At 49.0% G+C, this 14,502-nt stretch overlaps 1 long non-coding RNA gene across 5 annotated transcripts in view; it reads left to right on the plus strand.

The window, feature by feature from the left end:
• The window catches only part of LOC111819951 (uncharacterized), a 277,819-nt gene that overhangs the window by 163,925 nt on the left and 99,392 nt on the right, over nt 1-14,502 (plus strand). For 4 of the 5 annotated variants that reach the window (XR_002823524.1, XR_002823522.1, XR_002823521.1 and 1 more), the window contains one exon: nt 13,907-14,036. This is a non-coding gene — a long non-coding RNA (uncharacterized LOC111819951). Of the gene's footprint in view, nt 1-12,008; nt 12,255-13,906; nt 14,037-14,502 lie in introns of those variants that run through there. The other variant, XR_002823525.1, reaches the window with a different exon arrangement.

A 14,502-nucleotide genomic window follows, 5' to 3' on the forward strand; every position in this document is an offset into this window, starting at 1 on the left:
CACATCCTGTGGGGCCGGTAGGACTTGTCTAACCCTGTGTCTGCTGTCTGTCATAGACAGCTGACTCCCCAGCTGGAAGCTTTCTTCCCAGGAAAGTTGAGGCTAGTGGGGGAGAAGCCAGGATGGGCTTTAAAGAGCCTTGTTGTTCCTAAAGAAAGAAAGAGGCTTACATGTTTGGATTTGTAGACACGCCTCCATTCAACTAGGGGAATAATTGTGTGAGACTTGGAATTTCCACTTAGAGTTGCAGAATCTTAGGGTTAAAGATACCTCCGAGAGCATCTCTTCCAATCCTTATCTGGGGCAAGACTCCACTGTCTAGCATTTCTGATGGTGGTATTGCTGTTGCTTGCACTCCTCCTCTGCTGGGGAACGAACGTATCCCTTGTTGAATGAAACTTTCTTCATATAGAATTAGTGTGCTTAAAAAAAAAAAGTTTCTAATTGAAAAGGGCATGGGGAAAAGCAAGAGGGACTTGGGAAAGGTCTTTTTTTTTCCCCGTATGTTTTGCTAATAACACATGGTACTCCACACAGTATGGATTCAAATCTGGGCTCAATGTTGGGCAAGTCACTGCAGCTCTCCAAGCCTCAGTTGACGGGAGGACAGTATACCTACCTTTTTGTATTAGTAATCTCATGAAGAGCCCCCCTAGTGCCTGGCCCCAAGGAGGCTGTACATCAGTGGCTATTATGAGTGACTTCCCTAGGATTGATCTTTTCTTCTATGCTGGGGTTTCCTTTGTTTGCCTGCGTGGATTCCTTAGTTGATGGTTGACCTGTTGTCACGTGAGAGCATTTACACTTGAGAAAAGTCTTTCGGTTCTTTCCACCCTGCCCAGGAGAATTTACATAACTGCTTATGTGAACCTACATTTTGGGGCAGATTGAGACTCATGCATGACTTCAGACAAGACCTGCAGGAATCTTCTAGAAGCTGTAATTTCTGTTTTTCCTTTGTTCCTGATGCTTGTTGACCTGAAGTTCCCTTTCATGCCTCGAGGGCTCTGGAGTGGTAACCTGCCATGGACTCTGTTCTCTGCTTCCTTGGTAGAGCCCCGGGTCCGGGCCCCTCTGCCCAACCCCAGCCAGCTCTGGGACATGGATCCTAGGGGAAGACATTCTTTCTTTCTTTCTGCTGGACTCTACTTGACTTCCACTAGGCCTTTGCTCTTTTAACCAGACTTGGCAAGTGAGGGCTTGTGGATTTACATCTGGGAGTCTTGAACTCTAGAGCGTTAGACCTTGGAGCATGTCCAGCGTCCCTTCGCTGCCTGTGTGCGAGATCCCCTATCTGCACCCTTCCCTCCCCTGCCTCTGGTATGCCTTGTGAGGTTAGATGAGTCCCTGGGTTTCTTGAGGCTTCGTTTTCTTCGTGAGTGAAACAAGAGGATTGACTTGTTTGAAGCTTTCATGGTTTTTTAAAGCCTTCAGACCCTTTTGGCAACTGAAATCTTATGTGAAGGCCTTACACATATAACTGATTAAAGTCGAGCTGCTTTGGTTAAAATGGAGCTATAGTTCTTCCCACTGCCCCTACCCCGACTCTTTCAAGCCCTCAGAAGTGGCCTCAGGCGACCTTTTGAACCCTTAGGAATTTGTGGAGCACAGTTAGAAAGGGTAGCTGTCACTAGATCTTATTTTATAGGTCTGTGACCTATGTGGAGCCCTAGTGGTACAGTGGTTAAGAGCTATGGCTGCTAACCAAAAGGTCAGCAGTTCGAATCCACCAGCTACTCTTTGGAAACCCTATGGGATAGTTCTACCCTGTCCTATAGGGTTGCTATGAGTTGGAAGAGACTTGACAGCAATGGGTTTTGTTTTGTTTTTCTTTTTGTGACCTGTGATTATAATAATGCCAGCACCCCCTCACTGTGCGCTAATCACGTTCCAGCCGCTTCGCATCCATTATGTTCAGCTCCTGTAGGCACTCTGGTAGTTTGTATCTTTATCCCCATATCACAGATGCAGCCCGAGGCTCAAGTGAGCTCCACCACCTCAGGTGATGCAGGAAGGAAGTGGTGGAGCCTTCATCTTGTTCTAACCCAGGTCAGCTCATCTCCAAGACTGCCTGCTTAAACTCTGAGCTTTACTGCCTCCCTGTGACATGGGACCTTCAACCTCAACTTCCAGCACCCTGGCCTGCCCTGGGGGTCAGTTCTTCGCTGTCACTCGTGCCTGCCACCTCTGATGGCCCCTGCAGCTAGCCTTTTAAGTGTTCCCAGCTCGGGGACATGCAGTAATAGGCCAAAAGCCATCTGTGTTTTCTAGAATACACTGTACTACTTAACAAATGGCCTTCTGTGATGTAACTTGTTTCATAATCTTCGCAAGTAAACTTTATCCCTTCCCAAGTGTCCTCATCACTTACTCTTGTTTACACAAACACCAGGCTTCTATTTATACCCCTTTCCCTTAATACTCCCATTGGTTTCTTGGGGTGTCACCCTCAGAAATAAGGAGGCTCGGTGGGAGGGGTGGGTGCCTGAATGGGCATGGCCCCCAGCCTCTCTCCATTTCTCAGGGGCTAGGTCTGGCTTTCTCCAGTGTTGGGTCTGCCCCTCAGGCTATCTTCTCAGAATGGAAGCTGCAGACCCCTCCCAAGCCCCCATCTACTTCAGGAGTAAGACTAGGCTTTTGAAGCAAGTACTGATAACCTAAGCCAAACCAGTTGGCGTTGTGTTCACTCTGACTCATGGTGACCCCACGTGTGTCAGAGTAGAACTGTGCTCCATAGGGTTTTCAATGGCTGATTTGTCAGAAATAGATCACTAGGCCTTTCTTCTGAGATGCCTCTGGGTAAACTCGAACCTCTACCCTTTTGGTTAGCATCCCAGCATGTTAAGTGATTGTACTACCCAGGAACTCGTACTGGCAGCCTAAGGGGTATATGTATTATTTGAGAAATCTTATGTCTGTTCTGAAGCTTAGGTTACCAGCTGTCACGTAGCACCTCTGTTCTACAACCTCGATGGCTTATCATTGTAGAATTAAGTCTCTAAACAGCAACAGAATGTTCAGGGTCTTCCGCCCACCGCTCGCCTCTGCTGGCAACAGGAACATGATAGCCAGCATTCATAGTGATGGAACTATGGTTGCAGAATGCTTCCGTGCATTATGCCATTGGACCATCACAGCAGCCCCATGATGAGGGTGTTATTACCCAGTATCTGATGAGCGAGTCAGGACTCACTTTTCCTCTTGCCAGGTGTGCCTTTCTGCCTTCTCTTGCTTCTGTCAAGCTGCGCATCACCAGTTGCCTCCTATAGGAAGCTCTCCATGAGTAGCATCATAGTCGTTAATATTTCTTGAGTAATATGATAAACACTTTACATGGATTACATAATTCATCCTGGGCCAAACCATCAATGTCTTTTACTTATTATCTAGCTGCTTTAGGTATGACTTCTTTGTGCAGCCAGATGTTAGCCCATCCATTCATTTATCCATCCAACCATCATCCAGTCGTCATTAGAAGTTTTACTGAGCTTGCTTCCTGTACCAGGTGCTGGAGAACAAAGATGAAGAAAATGGACCTGTACCTGAAGGGGCTGGACCTCATGATCCCACTCAAACAACTACAGGTGTTTACACGGTCCTTCTAAGTTCTTCTTTTTTGACCTGGAGCCCAAGCTTTAGGATTCTTGTCTGAAGAGTACTCCAGGGAATCGTTTTCACCTGGGAATAATTTGTTTCTGTCCTGATCCTGGAGTCTTAATCCTGGTGGCACAGGGCCTGACCATCAGTCGTCAGAACCTCATGATGCAAGTTGAGTTCCCTGGGAGAAAGGTGTTAAGATGTAGATAGTGAGCAAGATGTTCATGCTTTTGGGGTCAACACCTATGAAACTGAGGAAGAAGGAAGCAGTGCTGATTTCCCAACAAAGACCCCAGCAAGCCCACGAGAGCCCTTCAGCTAGAATGGCCGTTCAGAATCATCCTGAATTGGGGTAAGGGTTGATCAGGCATTATCTGTGGGCCCTCCTTGAAGGATTCATGACCTTAAACAAAGTCATTTTTTTCAACCAAGACAATTCCCAAAGAGTGCTGATAGCTGAGGGCCGCCATCCAGCAGCACTTTCAGCAGCTACTTCGGGTGCTGGCTGGCTGGATAAGTGTCTGTTTCATTCACCCTTGTACCCTCAGTACCAAAAGAAAAGAAGGAAAAAAGAAAAAACCAAATCCATTACCATCGAGTCGATTCCAACTCATACTGATCCCATAGGACTAGTAGAACTGCCCCATAGGGTTTCCAAGGCTGTAATCTTTAAGGAGGCAGACTGCCACATTTTTCTCCCAAGGAACAGCTGGGGGTTCAAACTGCCGATCTTTCAGTTAGCAGCTGAGTACTTACCCATTGTGCCACCAGGGCCCCTTGTATCCCCAGTACATAGCACACAATTGGAGGTCAATGTTGTGGGGAAGGGTCCCTAGTGGTACAGTGGTTAAGTGCTTGGCTGCTAACCGAAAGGTCAGTGGTTTGAACCCACCAGCTACTCCATGGGAGAAAGATGTGAGAATCTGCTTCCGTACAGATTACAGCCTTGGAAACCTCACGGGACAGTTTTACTCTGTCCTACAGGGTCAATATGAGTTGGAACTGACTCAGCTGCAACGGGTTTGAGTTTATTGTGGGGAAGAGAATTGCTTAAGCTTTACGGAAGCAGCGTGAGCCATTTATTTAGTAAGAGTTTACAATTCTGCCAGTAATTTATTGAGCTCCTATTTCATACGAGTCCCTGGGTGATGCAAACAGTTAACGCACTTGGCTGCTAACCGAAAGGTGGGCGATTCAAGTTCACCCAGAGAAAGGCTTGGTGATCTGCTTCCAAAAAATTAGCCATTGAAAAACTCTGGGCAGAGGGAGAAGCCCTGGGGAGCACGTTTCTCCTCTGACGCACGTGAGATCGCCGTGAGATCACCGTGAGTCGGAGTCTCTCGGTGGCGGTGGTTGTTTTTCATTTCATGCCAGGAGCCATTCCTGCTCTTATGGAGTTTATAATCTAGAGGTTCTCAGTCGCAAGTAGTTCAAGAGTGACTTCCTGGAAGAGGTGACTTTCATTGTAGGGTGTAGCTTCCTGGATGACAGCCCCTCAGCCAGCGCCAGGCCCGTGTTTCCTGGGGGGCCCCCTACTGTATGACTTACTGAGATGGAGTGTGAATGGGTAAAGGACATTTTCTCAGGGAGGGGAGTCTCCGTCACTGCCCACCTGTTGGCACACCTATCTGCCGTGGGAAATTCCCTGCTTACCCTACCTTCACTGAGATTCGAACTTAGCCTAGTACCTGGAACTTCCCCCGAGGTCCCACTGGCCCAGGACTTTACATCATTTAAGTAATTGAAGAATGGAAGGACCACTGTTCTGAGCTAAGTGGAAATATACTCTTTCTCCTCCCTGGGTCACCAAAAAACAGCCCGGCCTATAACCACTCAGTCTCTCTTTTTTTTTTCTTTATGTAAATGAACTGTCATTATAGTTCAGGAAGTGGAAACTGAGCAGTGAGGGAGAAATGGAATCAGTGAGTTGTAGATCTGAAAGAGGCCCAGAGATGGACAGCTCCAACCCCCTTCCTTTGCAAGAGGCCCAGAGTGGGGAACGGCCTGGCTACGGTCACCAGCAGACTTGGGAGAGAAGAGCCGGGCTGGGACACTCTGTGCAAAATGTTTGTCCTTACAGTTCACCGTTTGTGCCCAGTCCACCGCCTCCCCTTCTGGTGCACCAGAAGGTACTGCCCAGCCCCCCGGCTTGTGGCAAGCTTGTTTTTTATCTGCACGCGTCACCCAGATGACCGTGGAGGCTTTTACGGAAAGCTCTGTCTTTGATGTTCTGGGTGACAAGAGACGAGTGTGCTAGCAGGAAGGGAGGCTTGTGGGATTGGAGAAATGAAAACCATTTGCCTTTGGGGTTGACTTAATAGATTGACATGTTGCGGTGGGTGGAGCTGTGGGAGGATGTTTGTGAGGGAAAGTTGAATGTAAGTGTAGGTACAAAAAGGAAAGTTTCAGGCAGCAGATGAAGAGGTGACGTGCTTCCATGCCTCAGGGAAAAACGCTTAGTATGGTTGACTCTTCTCGTGCCGCCGCACTGTCTAAGCTTCGATGGGGAGATTTGTGGCACTTTACAGTTTACAAAGCATTTGCTCATGTATTATCTCCTTCAGTCCTTCCGTGAGATGAGGAGGTTGTCTGATCCACACATAAAGCTTTTAGGGGAGCTTGGCTTGGAACCCAGGTGTCTCTGACTCAGAATCTTTTCTGTGTGTGACAGGTGGTGTTGTTAGTTGCCGTAGAGTCGGCTCCGACTTCCATGACCCCGTGTACAACAGAACAAAACACTGCCTGGTCCTGAGCCTCTTCACAGTTGTTGATACGCTCAAGTCCACTGTTGTGGCCACTGTGTATTCTGCGTGCCTTCCGACCTAGGAGACTCATCTTCCAGCACTATGTCAGACAGTGCTCTGTGGTGCTTCGTAGGGTTTTCATTGGCTAATTTTTGGAAGTAGATCACCAGGCCTTTCTTCCTAGTCTGTCTTAGTCTGGATTCTCCTCTCAAACCTGCCCACCGTGGGTGACCCTGCTGGTATTTGAAATACTGGTGGCTTAGCTTTCAGCATTATAGCCACCTGCAAGCCACCACAGTACAACTAACTGATAGATGGGTGGTGGCTATGTGACAACGGTGGGTCCTAACTCTCCCTCCTAGGAGAAGTATCGCATTTAGGAGCATAGTTTCTGGAACTAGATTTCTTGTGCTCCCCGACCAGCCTCTCTCCTCTGCATTGACCTTGCACCTTTCCCAACCTTACTGTACCTTGCTTTCTGAGCTGTAAAACAGGGATAATGAGAATCCCTGCCTGCCTCCTGGGGCTGTCATAGGGATGGAAGCCCTTACACAGTTGTTGGCACAGATTGAGGTTGGATAGTTGTATCTTAAGGAGCCCTGGTGGCATAATGGTTAAGTGCTTGGCTGCTAACTGAAAGGCTGGAGGTTTGAACCCACCAGTGGCTCCGTGGGAGAAAAAACCTGGTGATCTGCTCCCATAAAGATTACAGCCTAGAAAACTCTCTGGGGCAGTTCTACGCTGTCACTTGTGGTCGCTGTGAATCGGAATTGACTTGATGGCAAACAACAACGACACACAATAAATCATAACATTTTTCGATAAGGTGATGTTGGTTTGTGAGCAACATTTTTCCCCTTCTAGCCCTCATGGATGCTTGATAGCAGCTCTTTCGACCATTCCTGCCCCTCAGCTCTTGGTTTCAAACTGGCAGAAAATAAAGCAAGGTTGATGTCATTCTTGCATACCCAGATTCACCAATTGTTAACTCTTGCTATGCGGAGTGAGCGCGCGCGCGCACACACACACCCGCACAGACACACACACACACACACACACACACACACAAACTCACTCATCATTTTTTCCTGAACCATTTGGGAGTAAGTTGCAGACATCATGCCTCTTTCTCCATGAATATTCAGTGTTTCCTAAGAACAAAGACATTCTTACATAACCACTGCGTAATTATCAAACTCAGGAAATTTAGCATTGCTACAATTCTGTTACCGCAGTCGCAGGCCATACACGATCTCATCAATTGCCCCGGTCATGTCCTTTATGACTGTTTTTCCAGATTCCTCATCACTGTTGCATTTTGTGGTCATGTCTCCTTAGCCTCTTTTAACTTGGAATGGTACCTCAGCCTTTCTTGACCTCAACATTTTTGCAGAGTACAAGGCTGGGTTTTTTTTGTAGAGTGTCCTCAGTCTGGGTGGGGGCCTTCATGAAAGCTTGCTCTGAACTGCTTGCTTTCCGACGTCCCCTGTAATTCTCAGTGGTCCTGTGCGGTTGTTGGCCACGTCCACATTTTGTGGATGGGAAAACTGAGACACAGAGAGGTCAAGCAATTGTTCTTGGTCACATTTCCAGGAAGTGGCAGAGCTGGGATTCAAATCTAGGACCACTGGCCTCAAACAAGGCAATAGTCATAATAACAGCAATCAGACACTCACTCTGTGCTCAGCGTTCTGCATCCACTGCAGTGGTAATGCCCACCTTGATCTGGGGAGGTAGCTTCTATTACTATTCCCCGATATACAGATGAGGATCAGAGAGGTTAAGGAGTTGGTGCCAGGTGACACAGCTGCTCTCTGGCGGGCACCAGCTCTGAGCCTGTATCCAGGACCTCCCCGTTCGGGCCCAGTGGAGTTCATAGAATCGGGACATGCATGGGAGGTGGGCTGTGGGCTTTCTTCTGCTTTCCTGACCCTCTGTGTTCTTGTGTTCTTTTCTGGGACCTTCTCTAGGAGGAACAAACATACCCCAAGGCTGGGGCCTCCTCTCAGAGGCTTCCTGGGGGCACGGCTGCATCGCTTGCCATCCCAGCCCCTGTAGACACCCTTGTTTTAGGCTGGGTTCTCTAGAGGGGCAAAACCAGTGAAGCCTATATATAAATATATACAGAGAGATTTATTTCAAGCAAATGGCTTACATAGTACTGTCAGCAGGCAAGTCCTGAATCAGTGGGTCAGGTGGCAGGCTGAATATTTCTCCTGGTTCACCTGGTTGCAGGGGCTGATGAACCAAAATCTGCAGGTCAGGTGGCAGGGTGCTGGCTCATGGCGTTGTGGGAGCTGGTGAATCCAAAATCTGCAGGTCAGGCAGCAGGCTGAAGGCTTCTCACATCCCAAGAGCTGGAGGTCAGACCACAAGACGAATGCAGGATCCAGAGACAGCGAGCTTTGCCAAAGCATCCATTTATATATTGGATGCAGGCCACACCCCCAGGAAACTTTCCCTTCCAGCTGATTGGCTGCCCACATCAGATCACAAAATGAAGAATGATTTCATAGCGTCTGCCAGACCACTGAGAATCACAGCTTAGCCAAGTTGACACATAATCGTCACAGCCGTGGTCCCTCCTTCATGGTCTGCATGCTCGAGTGGATGGGGTTCTGATGATTTCCAGGTCAGAAGCACCCACCGCGCTCGCTCAGTTCATGCCCGATTCCCTTTCTCCTGCTGAGTGTCAAGGGCCTTTGTTTACAGGGTTGCTGGTGCTGGCTGCTGTCTGTGCACCTGATCAGCCCCACTGCCTGGCCAGTGGCCAGGTGGCATCCAAGGCCGACAGCCTGGGTGGCGAGACTGCCTTCCTGGCGAGGAGCTTGTGATTATTCCGTGCTGTGCCTCTGAGGCTTCTAACCCAGACCTGGCTCCCCACTTGGCCTCTTCCTTATCCAGGTTACCCAACCTCTGCTCACCTGGCCTGATAAAGGAGAGCAGGGGAGAGGGAGAGAAGGTGGCCCTGTCTCTCGGGTTGTGGAGCACTCCTGCAGTCCTGTGGCCTAGAGTGAGAATGCTCTCCTGGTATCCATATGGATACTATCACGTTTGGTCAAGTAGAGGGTTAGTGGAAATGAGAGAAACCCTCTCTCTCTGAGGTGGATTGACACAATAGCCACAACCGTGAACTCAAACACAGCAGTGATCGTAGGGATAGTGTAGGACTGGGCAACATTTCCTTCTAGTGTACACAAGGTCATCATGAGTCAGAGCCATCTGGACGGCAGTGAGCAACAACAGATGACAGAGTGAGAAAGACCGGAGCAGAGTGGCCGAGGTGCCGGGAGCCAGGCCCCTCCTCTGCCTCTCACTCCCTGGTGTCTTGGAGGGCACATCAGCTCATCACAACGCTGTGTCCTCAGAGCCCACCAGTGACCAGGGAAGTCTTGCGGGCATCCTGACAGGGCCCGTGACACACTCAGCTGGTTCAGGGGCAGGCTGTCTCCTTCATCCAGACAGCGGAATGTCCCACCCTTAGGAGGATGGAGGAGAGTCTAGAAGCGGCAGCCACTTCTCTGTTCAAACCCGGGCCCTGGGCCTCCTTCCCCACCTGGCTCTGGGGGCTCCTGGTGGCCCAGCAGCATGGCTGGGCAAGTCCAGTCTACCTGTGCTGGTCATCTCCTTTCCCTCCAGCTCGGCTCTGTGGGTGGGGAATGACGGTCCTGCCGGTCAGGCACGGGTGCATCCAGGCTGTGACCCTGTCACTTGGCAGCAGGCTGGCCCTCTGACCCACCTCGGCCACCCTGGGCCCCTCGCTTCCATCACGTTGGCAGCAAGCCGCCGGCTGGGCCAACTCCCGGGAGAAAGTTAGAAAGAAATTCTCGTTCCTTCATTTCCACAGAACACTGCTTTGTGTGTGTGCTTAACAACATTAATTAAAAACATTAATCAGTGTGGCTGCCTTGGAGAGGACTCCTGTTGTGCAGGAGCCGACGGTCTGTTAGCGCTGCCCGTTACCGGAGGGGAGGTACTGGCTTTGCGGGCCAGCAGCTCAGTCACATGTTTGCTGTTTGCTAGTGGGCCACCTCCTTAGCCTCTCTGGGCTTCAGTTTCCATTTCTGTAAAATGGGGATGGCAGTTGTAACTATCTCCCGGTCTGTGGGTGTCCGGTGAGGTCCCTGAGGCTCGTCCTTAGCACAGGGTCTTACACAGAGTACACTCGCAAATGGCAGCTGCGATGATTAATTACTCACATTTTCCCAGTACCTTATAGTGTATAGAAGGAGCCCCGGTCGTGCAATGGTTAAGTTCTTGGCTGCTAACTGAAGGGGTTGGCAGTTCGAACCTACCCAGCGGCTCCATGGGAGAAAGACCTGGCAATCTGCTCCCATAAAGGTTACAGCCTAGAAAACCCTATGGGGCAATTCTACACTGTTCTATAGGGTCACTGTCTTGGTTATCTAGTGCTGCTATAACAGAAATACCACAAGTGGATGGCTTTAGCAAAGAGAAATTTATTCTCTCACAGTCTAGGAGGCTAGAAGTCCAAATTCAGGGTGCCAGCTCCAGGGGAAGGTTTTCTCTCTCTGTTGGCTCTGGGGGAAGGTCCTTGTCATCAATCTTTCCTGATCGAGAAGCATCTAAGCAAAGGGACCCCAGGGCCCAAAGGATGTGCCCCTGGCTCTTGCTTCTTGGTGGTATGAGGTCCCCATGTCTCTCTGCTCACTTCTCTCTTTTATATCTCAAAGGAGATTAATTTAAGACACAACCTAATCTTGTAGATTGAGTCCTGCCTCATTAACATAACTACTGCTTATCCCACCTCATTAACATCATAGAGGTAGGATTTACAACACATAGGAAAATCACATCAGATGACAAAATGGTGGACAATCACAGAATACTGGGACTTATGGACTAGCCAAGTTGACACACATTTTTTGGGGGACAGTTCAGTCCATAACAGTGGCTATGAGCCAGAATCGTGTATGGAGCATTTATTGCATACAGTAACATTTAATTCTCACACACGCCTGGGAGGTGGGGAGTATTATCAACTCCATTTCACAGATGAGTAAACTGACAAGTGAGGGTCACAGCCAGGCCTGGGGCTGAGGGCTTTTGACTCAAAGCCCAGTTTCTAGCTCTACTCTCACTGGCTCCCTTTTTTTCCTTAGCTCTATGTAGGGAGCACCTACATTGGGTAATTCACTGTAGGAAGAGGGGAGACTTTTCCCCCCTTATTGGAAGGAGACTAAGAAGTTACAGGGTCAGTGAAAAAGAGGAAGACCCTCAAGGAGATGGATTGATACCGAGGCTGCAACAATGGGCTCAGGCATAAAAACAATTGTGAGCATGGCACAGGACCGGATGGTGTTTTGTTCTGTAGTACACAGGGTCACTATGAGTCGGAACCGACTCGATGGCACCTAACAACAACAACAGCAACAACAAGTTAAGGTCAAATATTTGCGTAAGTGGTATTAATAATGGCTGGTGTTTCTAAGGGCTTCTTATGTACCACCACCACCGTCTGTTAAGAGTGTTGTGCGGTGGTGGCTTGCGTGTTGCTATGGTGCTGGAAGGAGAGTGACCCATGATGGACAGGTTTCAGCAGTGCTTCCAGACTAAGACTAGGAAGAAAGGGCCTGTTGATCTACTTCTGAAAATTAGCCAATGAAAACTCAACGGAGCACAACAGAACATTGTCCAACTCACACGCTTTGGGTGTGTCATCAGGAGGGATCAATTGCTGGCCAATGACATCATATTTGATGAAATAAGAGGGCCAACAAAGGTGAGGGAGACCCTTGGTGAGACGGATTGGCACAGTAGCCGCAATGACGGGCTTGAATATGGTGGTGATTGTGAGGATGAAGCAGGACCGGGCAACCTTTTGTTCTCTTGTACACAGGGTCGCTATGAGTTGGAGTCAACTTGATGGCAGCTAACAATATAATGTACCAGGTCAGTGCTAAACTCCGCAAAGATTCTCACTTAACCCTCAGAACAAATTTTTAAGATGAAAAACTGAGCTCAGAGTAAGTAAGTAACTTGTTCAGGCTCCCAAATGTAGAACTGGGGTGCCAACCAAGACAGTCTGACCTGAGCTCACTGCTAACGAGGATGCCATGTTGCCCCCTTTTGGGATGACCAAGAGAATGTATTTTGACAGTTAGGGAGGAGATGCTTTCCACGTTCAAACACCTGAGAAATGTCTGGAGTCTGCTCAGGGGAGAGTGTGGATCTGCTGCGTAGGGCGCCTTTCTGAGTGCCCTGCTGGTTGAGGCTGCTTCTCTGGGTGAGGGGGGATTCATCCTGTATTGCTGGGATCTGGGACTCTGGCTGTTGGATTCATCAGACCAGTACTTAATGGGAGGAGACAGGAACCCTCTCAGGATGGAGAACCAATGTAGGTCTGTTTGTGATACTAACTCATCCAAGGGAAGAAGGTGACAACCAGAGGGCCTCGGAGGAGCAAATTCCAGTCACATTTTTCCTGGAGGAGAGAGAGGGACTTGATCTGGGGGAATACAAGCCACCTGGCGTCTGCTCTTGGCTGTGGGGCAAGGATATTTCACCAGCTGTTCCAGAGTTGAGGACAAACTCCCCTTCAGAACTTTCCAGTGTCCTTTATTCTGAATCTGTGCTCACTGAGCTCCATCTCATTGATCATGTGGCTGCCAGGATCCTGTTTTTTAGTGGGGAGAGGGGAGAACGGGTAAAGGGAGGCCTGGAGAGAGAAAGGAATACCCTGTTATAAATGTAATCATGTGGCTTTCTGATGGGTGAACAGAGTGGTTGCGGGTACCACACCAGAGTGTCACCCTGCCCTGGGGAATGGAAGGTCAGGGTCTAGGCCCAGCAGGATAAGCATTAGGTCCAGTGTTGGGGCACCTTAGGAGGTTCTCCTGAGCACTTGCTTCTGCTCAGCTGCTGAGATGGGGGGCAGCCCCCTGCCTCATCCCCCACCCCATCCCACCCCCTTGGCTATCCGATATAGTCATCTCGATTATTAGTTACGATAAGACTCTCTGGTGAAGCAGACATCTCTTGTTCCCTGAGTAATGTGTGATGTCCTCTGATCACATGTTACTAGATGACAGTGTGGAAATCAGATAAAACTTGCAACGAAGCTAATCTGATGCAGCTTCCATGGTGCATGTAACCCTGGCTGTTCACAGAACGGGCTGGGCATCTGGGGATAAGCCGTGCTCAGAGGGACGGTGTTGGGTATGCCCTTATTCCCTCTACCCAGAATCCGTGGAGTCAGATGAATGAAAACGCTCTATGAGGAAAGGAAATACGATTGATGGGTAGGGCCTGAGGAGTCAGAAAGACCTGATAATCCGTTCTGGCCTAACACTTGTGCAACTTCTAAAATATGGGGCTATCAACTCCTGTCTCATAGGATAACGTGGCTTAATGTATGTAAACTACCTGGCACAGTGCTTGGCACGTAATAGTTGCTCAGTGTCTCCTCTTCTGGTGCCTTTCATTTAACATAGTGTGGATATGCACTAGCTATTTTGTAAGTGAATGAAACACCTCATTACCAGATCCGTTCAATGTAAGCGTGGATACTAATAATTCTCCATCCTTTTCTTGTATATTTCTAGGATCCTGTTGTACCTGGGATTTAGATGCTTTAAATTAGACAAGATATGTATCCATTCAGTACTCTAGAGGGACTTGAGAACTGTCCTTCGCTGAACAAAGCTGGAATATCTTGGGGTTTGGAGAACTAAGGTAAGAACTTTTCTCCTCCTGAGCCTTGTGGGACCAAAATAGCTTCTGGTATGAGTGGTCTCTTGCAAGAGAACTCGGGTTGTGGTTCTTGAATTCTCTACATGCCTTCCTGAGCTGCTCGGAAATGCTTGGGGAGCTAGCTTCCTGTGACTTCACACAGGCCCTGGTTATCAGCATTTGGTCCACCTGGACACTGTGCCTAGGAAGCTCTCTCTTCATTCCTAGAGGAGGAAGGACCTCACTGTCTCTTAGATGACTCCCTGGCACCTTTCCACCTGGTGGATGGTAGCGGAAGCTCCAAGTCCATGGCTAAGACTTGCGGAGACCGCTGGGGAGAGAGGAAGACTGGTGGGGGTTACACGATCAGCTCAAAGCTCCCTTTGGAGCATCAGAATATGATCTCCTCCTCTGTCCCCAACCCTGCTGTGCTTCCTCCTCCCCTGCCTCCTCTAATCTCCTGCTCCAG

The sequence above is a fragment of the Trichechus manatus genome, unplaced genomic scaffold (assembly GCF_000243295.1).
Source record: "Trichechus manatus latirostris isolate Lorelei unplaced genomic scaffold, TriManLat1.0 scaffold00022, whole genome shotgun sequence".
Classification (NCBI taxonomy): Eukaryota; Metazoa; Chordata; class Mammalia; order Sirenia; family Trichechidae; genus Trichechus; species Trichechus manatus.